General features: G+C 30.5%; 1 non-coding gene across 1 annotated transcript; it reads right to left on the bottom strand.

Moving 5' to 3' along the window:
* Positions 1 to 12,075: 12,075 nt before the first annotated feature.
* On the bottom strand, positions 12,076 to 12,182 carry LOC139873902 (small nucleolar RNA R71). The gene has a single exon (XR_011767613.1). It is a non-coding gene; the product is annotated as a small nucleolar RNA R71 (small nucleolar RNA).
* Positions 12,183 to 13,441: the final 1,259 nt, after the last annotated feature.

The following is a 13,441-nucleotide window of genomic DNA, read 5'->3' as shown; positions in this document are numbered from 1 at the left end:
GAAGAATGTAAAGTTTAACTTATTAATGTGAAATCTAAATATTTCTCGGGTATTACCTACCCGTTAAAATATTTTCACCATTAACAGTTTGTACAAAAGAATTTTTAATTATAATCTTTATGAAAACATATATACATATATATTTTCTTCAGATGTAATCATGAATTTAATGAGTTAATATGATATTAAACTCATTTGATTTACCGTTAGAACACGAATATATAATCTCTAAAACATTAGAGATCACATAATCGTTATGTCGAACGAAGATAAATGATGTAGAACGTCATGTAGAACAAAGATAATCGATGTAGGACATCATGTAGTATGATGATTATGCTGGAGGTACAGACTGTGAGTTTGAGGTGTGTAGTGCTGAGGCTTGTGCTGCGGATGTTGTTGTTGGTGGTACTGGTGTTGCCGGTGATGTTGCTGAAGCTGGTAATTTTTAAACCAAATTCTCCAAATTAATTACTCGAGCACGAAGTTCGTTGACTTCTTCTATTACCCATGAATGATTATCGATAAGAATGAGTGAATGAATAAGATTTAGAATTTTAGATAAAAATAATCTTGGTGAGATACTCTGGAAATGAATGTGAAACTGGTGTTTCGAATGGGTTCGCCGATAAGTGTTTCAGGTTCTTCGCCAAGAGGTGAATTCGGTTGATTGAAGGGATCGCCTTCTTTGCGTCTCCATTGATTAAGTCGACTACGAACTCATCAGATGAATTGGGGATGGATGATTGGTTGATTCATTCTAATGATGCTGCTTTCGGAGCTTAGGTGAACATCTATGTCGAAATAGCTGTCGGATTCAGAAGAACTTGAACTAGTCGCGAGTTCCATTTCGTACGATTGAGTAAAGGGTTTTTCGGTATGAAATGATTTTCGGCTATCGGATGGTATTCTAATTACATAGAATACTTATATATAGCATAAAGATTTAGCAGATTACGGAGAAAATTTCGAAAGCTGTCAGGCAAAGGTAACAGTAACAGATACGCTATGATATGATTTTATCTATACACTATCTATGCAATAGAGGCAGTAATATGTGTCTAGACTAAGAATGATGAGCAAGTGATTCCATAAGAATGATAAGCAGGTAATTTTTGACACGAAATGATAAGCAAAACTTTTGACATGCAGACACGGTCGAAGTCCAGACTCACTAATGTATCTAAACAACTATCAGTTAAACACACTAATGCAAGACCTGGTTCGCTAAGACCGCCGCTCTGATACCAACTCTAACGACCCGTCCTAATCCATCTGCCGAATACATTACACTTGGTTACATCGCGAGGTACTTGACCTCTATATGATACATTTTACAAACATTGCATTCATTTTTAAAAGACAAACTTTCTTTACATTGAAAGTTGACGGCATGCATACCATTTCATAATATGTCCCAACTATAATTGACTTAATAATAATCTTGATGAACTCAACGACTTGAATGCAACGTCTTTTTAAATATGTCATGAATGACTCCAAGTAATATCTCTAAAATGAGTAAATGCACAGCGGGAGATTTCTTTCATACCTGAGAATAAACATGCTTTCAAGTGTCAACCAAAAGGTTGGTGAGTTCATTAGTTTATCATAACCATTCATTTTTATCATTTTAATAGACCACAAGATTTTCATTTCCATTTCTCATAACTATACGTCCCATGCATAGAGACAAAAATCATTCATATGGATTGAACACCTGGTAACCGACATTAACAAGATGCATATAAGAATATCCCCTATCATTCCGGGACATCCATCAGACATGATAAAAACAACATCGAAGTACTAAAGCATCCGGTACTTTGGATGGGGTTTGTTAGGCCCAATAGATCTATCTTTAGGATTCGCGTCAATTGGTAGATCGGCTTACTAATTCTTAGGCTACCAAGCAAAAAGGGGCTTATTCATCTTCGATCATTCAACCATATAATGTAGTTTCGATTACTTATGTCTATTTCATAAAACAGTTATAAAAGCAGCACATATATTCTCAGTTCAAAAATATATATTGTAAAAGCATTTAAAAAGGAAGTAATGAAACTCACAATACTGTATTTTGTAGTAAAAATACATAGGACGACACAAACATGTGTAGGGTTGGCCTCGGATTCACGAACCTATATCATTTGTATATTCATTAATACATATAATCGTAATTAATCAATTTCATATATTATAATTTTATATATTATTTATTTAATTTGTATATATATTTGAAAATGTTATAAAATATCTAGATTGTGTTATAAAATATCTAGATTGGATGTTAATTTTATTATTATTATATTTCTTGCATAGTAATATTTTATACTATAAATAGACATGTATGGTAACCATTTAAGGTGCACCATTTCTCTTGAAATATCAATATCAATATTTCTTCTCTCCTTCTTCTCTCTTTTTCTCTCTTTGTTCTTATAACCATTAAAGGTAGTTATAAGCCTACTGAATTATAACACGTTATCAGCACGAAAAGCTTAGTGTAATTAAAAGATATCTCAAACGATCACGAATCACTAATCAAGGTATGAAATTATTAATAATTTTCAGACTCGAATATATCAAATTTTGGACTACTAACATTTATATTTATGTTATTTAAGTTATATATGGTCGGTTATACCACCTGAATTATATTTCTGTAATCTAACTTTTACTAACTTCACTAACATTTATATTTATGTTATTTAAGTTATATATGGTCGGTTATACCACCTTAATTATATTTCTGTAATCTAACTTTTACTAACTTCACTAACATTTATATTTATGTTATTTAAGTTATATATGGTCGGTTATACCACCTGAATTATATTTTCTGTAATCTAACTCTTATTAACTTCACTAACATTTATATTTATGTTAATAAGACCTCATGATTGTACGCAACACTTCATTTGACAACACGGTACCATGGGTCGAGATTAATTCCGATCAATACGAATACGACGGGGTCTTTATATGTTATCTAACATTTATGATTACTTATGCAATTAATCATTATTTATTTCATGCATACTAATGTTTATTCTTAAATTTATAATTTTAAAAGTTAAAATAAAAAAATAGTTTGTATTTTTATTAAAAGTAAATCTTAAAAGTTAAAATAAGAAAAAGTAGTTTGTACTTTTATTAAAAGTAAATCTTAAAAGTTAAAATACAAAAAGTAGTTTGTATTTTTATTAAAAGTAAATCTTAAAAGTTAAAATAAGAAAAAGTAGTTTGTATTTTTATTAAAAGTATATCTTAAAAGTTAAAGTAAGAAAAAAAAGGGGATGGTAAAATGGAATAGTTTTTTTTGTCAAAAATGAAGTATTGAAAATGAAGTGGTCTCCTTCTATAACTAAAAAAAAAATATATACTTTTATCAAATGAATTTTTTTGTGGCCGACAATTTCAAACACGAGTCCGTGTTTAGTTTATCAAGAATATCTCTTGCTTCGGTGAAAGGTCACGATCACGATATCAGGTGTTGTGAAAGAATTAAAAAATTGGTCAAGTGGCCTTTTAAAAACTAGAAAAAAAATTTAAACAAAATTTTTTTTTATATATTTATAATTTACGGGTAACGTAAAAAAAAGGAAGTTTTTTTTTTTAAAAAAAAACAAAGAAAGTGTTTAAATGAGTTTTACAGAAAGGGGGAAAGCAAAGTAAAAAAAAAAAACTTTTTTCCAAACAAAGGTAAATGAAAGTAGGACTTAATACAAGAAAAAAGTAAACATCTCCTAGACGTGATAAAATCTATCAATGATAAGTATTAGACTTGATGAGCTAAATGTGACAAAAATGTTTCATCATGTCTTATGTTAATTTTCTAAAATAAGTTATTATTATTTCGAGTTTAACACATATACATATGTTAATTAAAAACAACCTTTTTGTTCTTATGTAGTGTTGGGTTGCAATTTTGGTTGTATGCCATAATTCCATCCAGTAGAGTGACAATAGAAAACTTTTGATGATAATCAATAAAAAACTTTTTTCCAAACTTGTCAAATGTTTTGTTAAAAACGTGACCGTTGAAAAAAAGGAGGTTGAATAATAAAACTTAAAAAACAAATTATTTTTTTAAGAGTGTGCATCAAAATGGCCCGTTTAATAATGGGGAGTAAAAATATAGTCAAATTGTTTCAACGAACAAGGGTTCAATTGGATGTCTCTTAAAAAAAATCCGCGGGTACGGGTGATGGATCCAATGGATCCGCATCCACGACCCGCGGGTGCTATCCCTAATTGTGACAAGTACAAATCAACTAAAAGTCTAAAAAATAAATGCTCTTATAGGGACCAAATGTTCACAATAATTGCCTAAGCTAGATATGAAACAAATAGTTCATAAAAAAAAAAAAGGTCGTTGTGCGTTTTCGGGATGATAGCCGAAATACACTTACAAAAGTAGGTCAGCCGTCAATTCTTTATGGCCATATCAACGTAGATCAATAAAATCATTTATGATTTTGATAAAAGATTAATTAAAAATTAATTGTTTTTTGGTCTTGGATTCTCGGTAACAAAAGCAAAGGTTGTTTTTGGTTGCCACAACAAACAAGACAGAGGTTGTTGACTTTTGTTGTTAAACATGGCACAAGTGAACAATAACAATAGATTATTGTTTTTGAAAAGAATAATGATGCGTTAATTTTATTGTATAAAATAAAATTAAAGAAAATGGTTTTCATTGATGACTATGAACAAACGTAAACAAAGTGTTTGTGGTATTTGGTGATTAAAAAAAAAAAGTGCATCTAAAGCTTCTACTGAAAATAATAAGCATCTAAAGCTTCTACTAAAAATTAATGTGCAAGGTACAACGTATAACTATATGGTCAAATTCATTTGAGCCTTCGGAGTCACAAGTATATGATGTATATATATATTACTCAATTAACAAAATAGTAAATCTAAATTAATTCATATGAATAGTAAAACGAAATTAATTAATTTACTATTCACATAAAAAAGCGCATATGATAAAAAGCGCATCGCATATGATAAGCGCATATGATAAAAAGCGAATATGATGAAAAGCACAACGCATATGATGAAAATCGCATATGATTAAAAGCGCATATGGTGAAAAACACAGCGCATATGATTAAAAGCGTATATGGTGAAAAGGATATATGATAAAAAAAAAACACATATGGTGATTTATAAAATAAAAAAAACACATATGGTGATTAATGGAAAGCACATATGGTGATTAATGAAAAGTATATTGTGAAAAAGAATCACAAATGTTTCTTGAAAGAATTCAAGGTAAGATATATGAACCAATTCATCCATCATGTGAACCATTTTGATATTTCATGGTTCTAATAGACGCATCTAGCGGATGGTCTCATATTTGTATGTTATCAAGCCGTAATATGGCATTTGCAAAGTTTCTTGCACAAATTATTAAATTGAGAACACATTATTCTGATTACACCATTAAAAGGATGAGACTTGATAATGCTGGTGAGTTAACATCTCAAGCATTTAATGATCATTATATATCTACAGGGATTGTTGTTGAACATCCAGTTGCTCATGTGCATACACAAAATTGGTTTAGCTGAATCAATAGATAAACGCTTACAGCTAATAACTAGACAATTGATAATGAGTACAAATCTCTCAATATTTATATGTGGACATGTAAATTTACATGCTGCGACATTAATTCGCATTATACCATGTGGAAGTCGTAAATATTTTCACTTAATACTTGATTTTGGCCAAGAGCCAAATATTTTCTACCTTAAAACATTGGTTGTGCAGTGTATGTTCCAATTGTATCACCATAACACAATAAAATGGTTCTTCAAAGAAAGATGATAATATATATTGGATATAAAACATCTTCAATCATAAGATATATTGAACCCATGATGGGTGATGTTTTTACAGCACGTTTTGCTGATTGTCATTTTAATAAAACATTGTTCCCTAGATTAGGGGGAGAAATAAAAATAAAAAATAAAATGATGCTTCATGATGTGAACATCAATTAAGGTATATTGAACTCGCACAAAAGAATGTGAAACGAAAGTTCAAAAATAATGCATATGCAAGAACTTGCAAATTAATTACTTTATGCATTTACAGATATAAAAAAGTGACTAAATCATATATACCAGCGATAAATGCTCCAGCTCGAACTGAAATTCCAAAAGCTGGCAATAATGTCACTGTTGAGTCTTTGCCACGCATCAAACGTGGAAGATCAATTGGTTCCGAAGATAAAAATCCTCGAAAAAGAAAATCAGCTGATAATGAGGTAAGAGAAAGTGTTCAAGAAGAACCACAAATCAATATTCCTTCTGCAGAGGATATTGATAAATGTAAATACTAAAATTGCGATAAATTATGCAATATTATGGAACCGAAATGAAACTAAAATCTCTATGAGATATTTTCATATAATGTTACAATGACATCATGAATAAAGATGATGATCTGGAACTAAAATCTGTCATTGAATATACAAAGTGGACATGATTGAGCTCAATGGAAAGGAGCAAGACGAGCTAAATTAGAATCGCTCGATAAAAGAAAAGTTTTCGGATCAATCGTTATCACTTTTAAAGATGTGAAACATATGGGATATAAATGAATTTTTATCCGAAAAGAAATGTGCAAATGAAGTTACAAGGCAAAACTAGACTTGTAACTCAATATTTCCCACAAAGACCAGAAATGAATTATGAAGAAAACTTATCCTTATGTAGTGAATACAATTACTTATTAGATACTTAATCAACCTGGTAGTTACTTAAATGCATCTCATGGATGTTGTTACTACTTATCTATGTGAATCACTTGATAGTGATATATATATGAATATATCTGAAGGGTTTAAGGTATCATAAGTATCTAATGCAAAACTCAAATAAATGTATTCCATTGAATCACAAAGATTTTTATATGGATTGATACAATAGTATAACCGATTAAATGACTACTTGATAAAAAAAAGGGTATAAATATAAACTTATTTTGCACGTATGTTTTATAAAAACAATGTTCGGATATGAGATCGTAGTTGTTTATGTCAATGTTCTTAACATCATATGAACAAATAAAGAGATCTATGAAATCATTCAACTTCTAAAGAATTATTTTGAAATGAAAGATCTTGAAAAAACCAAGTATTACCTTGGATTGCAAATTGAGCATATGCCTAATGGTTTACTTGTACATCAAACAACTTATACCGAAAAGATTTTAAAACATTTTTTTAAAGACAAACTCATTGTTGTTAGATCACTCAATATTGACACTGATCTATTTCATTCCTGCGAAGATCATGAAAATTTTAACAGATCGGAAGTTCTATATTTTAGTGCAATTGAGGTTCTTATGTATCTTATAGATTATACAAGATCTGACATTTCTTTTGCAGTTAATTTGTTGACAAGGTTCAGCTCAGCCCCTACCAAAAGACATTGGAATGGGATCAAACAAATAGTTTGATACCTTCGGGGAACTACTGATTTATAATTATTTTATTCTAACAACTCGAAACAAGATTTGTTTGGTTATACAGATGCAGATTATTTATCCGATCTACATAAAGCTAAATCTCAAACTGGATATGTATTCCTAAATGGAGGCACCGCAATATCATGACGTTCTCAAAACAAACACTTGTTGCAACATCATCAAATCATGCCGAAGTGATTGCATTACATGAAGCTACTCGGGAATGATTTTAGTTAAGATCAATGATACAAATCATTATTGATTCTTGTGGACTAGAACGCTATAAAAGCGTAACAACTATCTATGAAGATAATACAGCTTACATAATACAAATGAAAGAAGAGTATCAAAAATGACAGAACAAAACATAAATGCTGACGAGGCACTAAAGCTATAAACGGTCTTAACGGTCATAAGTTTGATGGAAAAGAATGGTATATTGGTAAGGCTCAGAAAAAGACTGAAAGGGAATAGGAACTGAAACAACGGTTTGAACAAACCATGAAGGAGACTGTAGACAAATCACGAGGGCCAAACTTGTACATAAAAGATTTAGATGATACAGTTTCAGATGAAAACCTCAAATTCTTCTCATATACTCAAGATCTCGTAAAAGACAACCAGATTAAAATGAGATACGTTCAATCAACAACTCTGCTGATCTTTATACCAAAGCACTGCCAACTGCTATTTTCAGAACACACGTTCATAATATTGGCATGAGACATGTTCAGAAGATGTAACAACTCAGGCGTTGCCTATTTGAGGGGGAGTCAACTCTATGCTGCACTCTTTTTCCCTTAGCTAAAGTTTTATCCCAATGGGTTTTCTTTAGCAAGGTTTTTAACGAGGCATTAATAGTTATTCTCTAATAAAATTGTCATCCAAGGGGGAGTGTTATAAAATATCTAGATTGTGTTATAAAATATCTAGATTGGATGTTAATTTTATTATTATTATATTTCTTGCATAGTAATATTTTATACTATAAATAGACATGTATGGTAACCATTTAAGGTGCACCATTTCTCTTGAAATATCAATATCAATATTTCTTCTCTCCTTCTTCTCTCTTTTTCTCTCTTTGTTCTTATAACCATTAAAGGTAGTTATAAGCCTACTGAATTATAACAGAAAATGATTATTATTTATATAGTTATATATATACATTAAAAATATCTAATTTGTTTTCTATGAATATGTATATAAAATTGATAATATAATATATTCATACTAATAGGTATTATTATTTATAAGTATATTTTCATGTACTTAATAATATAGCAATTAAAAGTTATATTTAGTTATAATGTTAATATTAATAATAACGTTACTTATAATAATAATTATAATAAGAATCATAGTAATGATAATAGTGATATTAATAATAATACTTGTAATAATATTGATTTTACTGTTAATGATAGTCATGATAATGATTTTAGTACTTACATAATAATATACGTGATAATAATAATATAACTTATGTCAATATTAACACTCCTATTATTTATAAAGAAAAAAATAATATTAATGCTAATATTTACGAAAATGATAATAATTTATATTACTTTCATAATAATAATAATATTAATCCTAATTTTGATTATAATTCTTATATTAGAAATAACAATAATGATAATACTTTTAGTTTGATTAATGATAACGATACTTCTAAAAATGTTGATTTTAATAATAACGATAATATTAGTAATGTTAATAATATCAATGATGATAATAAAAATGATAATAATACTAGTAGTAGTAATAATAACTAATAATAATACTAGTGACAATAATATTACTACTTTGTAGTAATAATCATACTAATAATAATATGTGTTAATTAATAATACCAATAATTATAATACTACTAATAATAAAAACAATGAATTTATTGATAATACAATTGATAATGATTATAACAATAATATTAATAATAATAATAATACTAATAATGAAAATGATAATAATAATAATAATACTAATAAAAGAATGAACTACCTTCAAAGGAAAATAGGCCAAAAATATAATGCCTCAACTGAGACTCGAACCCGTGACCTTCCGTTCCCCGACAACACTCATAACCACTCGACTGTGCTTGTTTATATGAAAATATTCTATCCTATAATATATACCCCGTTTTTAAAACTGTTTCTATTTCTACAAAATTCAAACCCATTTCTATTCATTAACAACAAAACATAAATACTATCATCAACCTCATACGCCATGTATCATCATCCATGATCATAATCTTAAACTATAATTATCATTTTCATATCATAATAATAATCATACATCATATGATCGTTATCTTCTTTTCTATCTTCCCTATCCTGATCTCGTTCATCATCATAATTATTTCAATATTGCATATCACCATTTATCACTATACCCGCATCACCTTAATAGCAACTAGCAATAGAATTCAGAAAAAGTAATCAAGCAGCATAAACAAACAGCAAAAATTTTATGAGCCCAAACAGATAGAAAACTGAAACAGGCCTCGTGTCTTAACAGCCCAACAGAAAGAAAAGATAACTCGGCCCAACATATGTTATTTGCATCAGAAATTTTTGTTACAGAAGACGAAGGCCGCCACTTGCATCTCTATCATCATTCTATACATTTATAAATCAGGTGGGGTTATTCCATTTGTTTCTGTCACCTAAAGAAAAGCAATTGGAATATGATGCACGCAGTAAATGGGATCCAAGAAAGAAATATCCTATCGTGAACCCCCACGCCTCCTTTAATATCAATCAGTGATTATTGATAATTCTTGTGTCATCTAGAAGAAGAAAAAAAACATATATAGCAGCTGTAGCAAAAAAGAAAACTCAGCAGGAGTTTTCTATGATAACGTTGGATAGGAGAAAAGAAAGAAAGAAAAAAAATATTACCGCAGTAGCTATCTGCAGTTTGATGAAAAAACAAAATATAGTAATCGCGGTTTATAATGGTAATGATGGTGGTTCGAGAGAGATGATCAACGAGGTGGTGTTTGGTTGTTCTCGGTCAAGAAAATATTGATAGAAGGTGATGGTTGTTTAAAGTGTTTCCATGGGGTTTGTAGGGTGGCTTAGATAGTAGTTTACGAAGGTTGAAGGTGGTGGGTATGATTGAAACAGAAAATAAAAATGGTTGTAGTAGTGGTGGTGACTCCGGTGATGCGGTGGTTATGGAAGACGGTGGTGAAAGGCTTGGGTCACGAATAAGAGAGGAAGATAGAGAGAGATAAGTGAGAGAGAGGTGGAAGAGGTAATGGTTGTTCTCGGTGGTGATGAAAGGAGTTGGCGGGTGATAGTGGTTCATTGTTGTTGGGTGATTTGTCCACAGAACAAGAGTGAAGAGAGGGATGGTGATGATAGTTTTCATATGTAGATGTTTAAGTATATTATATGTACATAAATATAATAAGTATAATAAGTATAATAATAAATATATATAAAGTGGTTATATGATTGAAAGGAATATGCAATGAACGAGGCTTTAAGAAACAGTGACGTAATAGTTAAGCAGTCTTAACTTTGGAATTTATCTACCGACAGTTTGATTGGGATGTTATATCGTGTCCATTGCTAAACAGTTAAAATATAAAAGTGTTCCTAAAAATCCCAAATTTTAAAATTAAATCCATTTATTTATTTTGGTCATTATGGTATAAAATTCGATCCTTAATTTGTTAAATAAAAATTACAACAACTGTCCCTCTCATTTCTGGGTAAAATATAAAAAGTGTTAAAACTTAACAAATAGTTCCTAAATACATTTTTAATAAGCATAAAATTTATAGAACTCATTTTCGTATCACCGTTTATTTTAAAATCACATAAGTTCGTTTATAACTTGTTTATTATCAATCGAATGATAACTGAGTGTTACTATCATTTACTAAATAGTTTCGAAATCACAAAATATATATTTAATATACTTTATTTATATAGATGTGTTTTAAATAATAATTATCATAAAATCATATTTTTATTTTATTTTACATAATTACTTTTAATAACAACATCATATAATATTTCAAATTATACTTTCAATTATTATTTATATGTATACACACATATCTATTTACAAATAGTTGTTCGTGAATCGTAGAGAACAGTCGAAGGTCAATTGAATACATGAGCATAGTTTCAAAATTTCTTGAGACTCAACTATACAAACTTTTCTTATCGTGGCGAATTCATATAAAGATTAAGTTTAAATTTGGTCGAAAATTTCCGGGTCGTCACACGCACGGGCCAAGGACATGCCATTACGCGACCAGACATTAATGCGCCAGATTATGAAATCAAAGGACAAATCCTACACATGATAACTAATCAATGCCAATATAGTGGTACGCCAAAAGAAGATGCAAACGAACATCTTCAAACCTTTAATAGGATCTGTACTCTATTTAAAATCAGAGAAGTTGAGGATGAACAGATCTATCTCATGATGTTTCCCTGGACTTTAAAGGGAGAAGCCAAAGATTGGTTAGCATCGTTACCCGAAGGAGCGATTGACACATGGGATGTTTTAGTTGAGAAATTTCTTAAAAGATTCTTTCTGGCATCTAAAGCCGTGAGACTTCAAGGAGAAATTGTTACGTTCGCACAAAAGCCAAATGAAACATTATATGAGGCGTGGACAAGATTCATAAAATTATTGAGAGGATGTCCTCAACACGGTTTAGACACTTATCAAATAGTACAAATATTCTACCAAGGTGTCGATGTTGCTACACGAAAAGACATCGACACAGCAGCTGGTGGTTCCATTATGAAGAAAACCGCAATCGAAGCTCACAAAATCATTGATAACACAGCATCCCACTCACACGAGTGGAACCAAGAAAAAGATATTTTTCGTTCATCTAAAGAGGCTAGAGCCGATTCTAGCCATGACTTTGATTCCGTTTCCGCAAAAATAGATGCTTTCGAGAGATGAATGGAAAAGATGACTAAAGATATTCACGCAATACGAATCAGTTGTGAACAATGTGGTGGACCACACTTAACGAAAGATTGTCACATTGAGCAAATCATGGAACAACGAGAGAATGTTTCCTAGATGAACCAAAGGCCAGGAAATAATTATCAAAATAATTATCAACCGCCAAGGCCAAACTTCAATCAAAATCAAAACATTCTTTACAATCCAAATGGACCCAACAATAACTCGTACAACCAACAAGGTCCGAATAACCAACCAACTCAAAACAACACTTTCAATCAATAAAGACCTAGCTTGTATAAACCACCACAACAAACCGAAGAGAAAAAGCCAAATCTGGAAGAAATGATGGCAAAGCTAATGGAATCTCAAACACAATTTATTACATCTCAAACCCAAACAAATGAGAGGTTTGATCAGTCATTAAGAACTCAACAAGCTTCCATTTTAAATCTAGAAAAATACGTAGGTACTCTTGCTAGCATGATGAGTGAGAGGGAACAAGGAAAGCTACCGAATAATACTGAAGTAAATCCTCAGAATGAGAATGTTAATATGGTTTCAACAAATTTTGAAAACCAGCACCAGAAGATCGAAAGGTTTTAGATGTGAGTAACAATGAAGAAGTTACACCACCACCACCACCACCCAAGTATGTAAAGCCAGTGGTGGCAACCTACAAACCACCCATCCCATTTCCAAGAAAAGGAGTTGAGTATGAGAAAGTAATAGGTAATAAAGTTTGTGATACCTCTGGAAAGAAGAAGAAGAATAAGAGAGTGCAAGAAACAAAAACCGTAGAAGTAAACTAGGTAAAGACAGTTCCACCAAAACTTCCACCAAGGTTTTAATGACCCGTCCTAATCCATCTGGACGAATACATTACATTTGGTTATATCGCGAGGTACTTGACCTCTAAATGATACATTCTACAAACATTGCATTCATTTTGAAAAGATAAACTTTCCTTACATCGAAATTTGACGATATGCATACC

The sequence above is a fragment of the Rutidosis leptorrhynchoides genome, chromosome 10 (assembly GCF_046630445.1).
Source record: "Rutidosis leptorrhynchoides isolate AG116_Rl617_1_P2 chromosome 10, CSIRO_AGI_Rlap_v1, whole genome shotgun sequence".
Classification (NCBI taxonomy): domain Eukaryota; kingdom Viridiplantae; phylum Streptophyta; class Magnoliopsida; order Asterales; family Asteraceae; genus Rutidosis; species Rutidosis leptorrhynchoides.
This window is presented reverse-complemented; position numbering and strand designations above follow the sequence as displayed.